The following is a 4,132-nucleotide window of genomic DNA, read 5'->3' as shown; positions in this document are numbered from 1 at the left end:
AAAAAGGGAAGGGCCAGTCCAGGGCTGGCTACCTGGAAGAGGACTTTGGGTTGGAAGAGTTTCTATGGGAGAAACTACTAGGACAAAAGGGTACTTAACATTCGATTTGTCTACCTTAGGGTCTATTGTTCTGTCTGAAATGGTGAGTCAGGGTGGGGGGGGAGGGGTTTCTCTGGGGACAGGAGCAGACTTGGGGTCTCCAGATTTCTAGTTGACACAGACCACATAAAAGGTCATTGCAAGCAATCCAAGTGAATAGAGATGAAGTTAGACAGCTGGAAAAGAGTCAGCTGTGCATCTCAATACCCTTTCTGGAATCCACCAATAAATATAAAGCTCTTAAAATATTACCTTTGTTTTTTCACCTCAAATTTGAAAAAAATACAAGTTATAACAGTAAATGTATGTACACAACATATATATTCCTAAATTGTTAGTCAATAAGCACTCCAAAAAGCCTAGAGACAATCGTTCTGTTTTGGAGGTATCTGTATATGCCAAAGGACTAAAGAGTGTGAAAAACAACAAAGCATGAGTTCCACCCTCTGGAATTCGCATTCCATACCCCTACTTTTTCTTTCCATACTGCATGAAGTGGAAATTGAGGAAACCTTGAAAATGTCAAAATACACCCCCTTTAACCACTATTAAAAATGACCGGGAAAGATCTTGAAAATAGAATCTATTTATTAAAAGAGGGAGAGAGAAACTTGCTGAAAAACCCTTATAGGAAAATACAATTAAGCAGTTTAACATTTTAAAGAAATTGGAGACCAAACTTTTAACATTTAAATTGGGGACGGATACAAAGAGGAGCAGAGTTCTGGATTGGATTATGGATTATCTGGGAGGGGATTTGAGGATCAATCTAGCCATCTGGATTTGACCTCCTGGAAGAAGCTTCCTGTACAATAGCAGAGACTTCCAAACCAAAAAAAGGTACTCCAGATTGGAGCTTAAAATTTGATCTTGGGCATTTCAGAGTCTAAGACCTTGGGCCTGGGACTCCTGCCTAGGGCAAATTTCTATACAAACTCAAAAGACCCAACCCAAAATACTTTGTTCTAAAAAATGGGATGTAGGAATCTTGTAAAATCTACCTCATTCCACCCCCAATCAGCTTTACTTATTTCTACTGAGATACTTTCCTAATATTTTATATCTTGAGAATAATATATCACTTTTTTCTACATCATACAGTACTGAGTAAATAATTTAATTTTTTAAATGGTAAAGGAGTGCCCATTTCAGTTTAAAAGGACAAATCAAGAAATGAGATAAGCATTTTAACATTGTTTATGTATGTGCTATATCCTGGCAGTATGAAGTGGTATTGTTGTGGGGCGTAATGGTGAACCCCTGGGTTCCGGAAGGATACCTTTTGCAAGAACGCAAGACTTAGCTTAAAAGTAAAAAAGAAATTTATTAATTTAGAAAGTAATGTTGAATCTGGCTAGGAGGGCAGTATAGGTAGAAGCCTGCCTCCTAGGTGGAACAGCATGGGTGGAAAGCTGTTCCTTGGGAGGACAGCATAGATGGAAAAGCTGGTCACCCACCCCTACCCCCAACAACATCAATTCTGGGGATTTTATTCTCTTTAAAACAATGGAGGCCTGATTCTGTGCTGTGGTAAAGATGTGACACTAGTGTGATAAACACTCAGGCATTCAATGGGGGTGGGGTTGGTCATCTGACTGAGTCTGCCTGAAGACATAGGGGGTGACCCTTATAGTTTAGGGGACAGATGGATGTCTGAGATACAACTTGATGTTGTCAAGGAGGTGTATCTCTCTGTCCATCTAAAGGATGATCCAAGGAGGATAATCCTTTCAGGGTCTTATTGGAGTCACCTGAATGTAAGGGAACAAAGGAATTTCCCTGCTTATAGTTTGCCTGAAACACTTCTAATAGTTTTGGGGGTACAATGCCCATGCCAATATGACACACTTATGTCTTTGAAAAGTAGTCTAGGGGTACAGAACACTTAGTTAAGTTGTTAAACTGGAAAAAACAGAACTATTGGTCAGAAAAACCATGTCTTTAATCAGGAGAGGAATACAATGCAATTCTTAGGCCTCCACATAGAGTCACATGCTCAAAACCACACAGTTTAAAGGGCTCTGGCTACTCTGGGTACTGAAATCACTATGGGAGATGATAGCTCTGAGGAACCATGAAAATTAGGGAACTTATATATCTCTTGGGGAACTGGGGATGGGAGAGTACGGTTGATTGGCTTTACAATGGATACATATACTTGTGGAGTCCTAGACCGGATTGCCGGGGAGAAGCAGATGCTTTACAATGGACACAAAAGGGAAAGATCCAGCCAAGGGCTGGGCTACTTTAGAAAAGACTTTGACACAAAGGGAGAAACTACCTGGAGAAAAGGAGGGCACTTCCGCACCTGATTAAGACAGCTTGCTCCACCTAAAGTACTTTAAAGTCTATTGTTAGTCTGAAACTTGTGAAGTTGGGATTTCCCTCTGGGAGTTCTCTGGCGACGGGGTCGAACTCGGGGTCTTCCCAGTTGACAATTAGTAGATCACAACCAGGCAGAACTAGGCTTGACTGCTGCTGGCTCCTAATACTGGCCACAAGTCAGGGTCCAAAGGGTGGAGGCAGGTCCAGACATAAAACAAAAGTCCTTTGTCCAAAGAAGGTCTGCCTTGCTTTGGTCAATCAAGGGATGGGACCAAGGACCTCAAAACTCCTAAAATAACCAGAAACTTTCCACTGACTCTTATGACATCTCATGTAATGCTGAATTTCAATGACTGAAACTAGGGTGGATATGGATAGACCTAGGGTGGATACCCTTTAGCTGTGGGAAGGGACCTAACTAGCTCTATAGTCTAACATAAAGATAATCTACTCACCTATTTAAATTAATCTAATTACTACTAATTCCATTATGCATTAGGATTAGTAGATTGTCCTTAACTCATTGGATGTATATCACTGTTAATACAAAAAAATTAATCATTATTTCTAGAGAATCACATTAAAATTAGTTAATAGTTAAAATTAGTTAATAATTTAACCAGAGAAAGAATCATTGACTTAGGACGAGGGGGTCTATGCAAATAGGATAGGAAGAGAGATGAGAGGATTAGATTTGATTAAGTCTAAGTCTTTGATCCTATCTTTTAAAGTAGTGACTGCAGGGGGCAGCTGGGTAGCTCAGTAGATTGAGAGCCAGGGCTAGAGATGGGAGGTCCTAGGTTCAAGTCCAGCCTCAGACACTTTCCCAGCTGTGTGACCCTGGGCAAGTCACTTGACCCCCCCCTTGCCTACCCTTACCACTCTTCTGCCTTGGAGCCAATACACAGTATTGACTCCAAGACGGGCAGGTAAGAGTTTAAAAGAAAAATAAAGTAGTTACTGTGGAAGTAGCATGCATATCCTGGAAGAGAGAGCTCTGCACTGAGGAGTCAGACCCTTGAAGATTTCAATTCTGATCTCAGAGGTTTCATTGTATAACTTTAATTCTGGTGCCCTTCCAGTAGATTTCACATTTATCCTGAATGTTGCTTATTTGCACAGTTACTTGCATGTAGTTTCCTCCTTGAGAGTTTCTTGAGAGCAGAGATTTTTTTTTACCTTTCATTGTATTCACAGCTCTTAGCACATTGCCAAGGCTATTACCTGCTTCATCAATTTTTATTGACTTGTTGGCAGAGGTCTGACATACAAGCTGGGTGACTTACTCTCTTTAAGTTCAGTCTACATAAGCCTCGAAGTTGCTGAGACTTGCTAACCCACATGGGTAGGGGGAGGGAATTCCTCTAAAAAAATCAGCTCCAATACCTACTCAACAATTAGCTGTCTGGCTTCAGCTTCCACCATGAGGAGGATGGAGAGTGACAAGAGGTACATGTTGTGATTTAAACCACATTAATACTAGATAGACATCTCTTTCGATTTTTTTAAAACCCTGACTTTTCCTCTTAGAATCCATATTAAGTATTGGCTCCAAGGCAGAAGGGCAGTAAAGACTAGGCAATAGGGATTGAGTGACTTGCCCAGGATCCCACAGATAGGAAGTGTCTGAGGTTTGAAACCAGGATTTCCTGTCTCTAGGTCTGGTGCTCTAGTCACTAAGCCACCTCGCTCCCGTTAAGGGTTTTAA

Source organism: Gracilinanus agilis, chromosome 4, assembly GCF_016433145.1.
Source record: "Gracilinanus agilis isolate LMUSP501 chromosome 4, AgileGrace, whole genome shotgun sequence".
In the NCBI taxonomy this organism is placed as follows: Eukaryota; Metazoa; Chordata; class Mammalia; order Didelphimorphia; family Didelphidae; genus Gracilinanus; species Gracilinanus agilis.
This window is presented reverse-complemented; position numbering follows the sequence as displayed.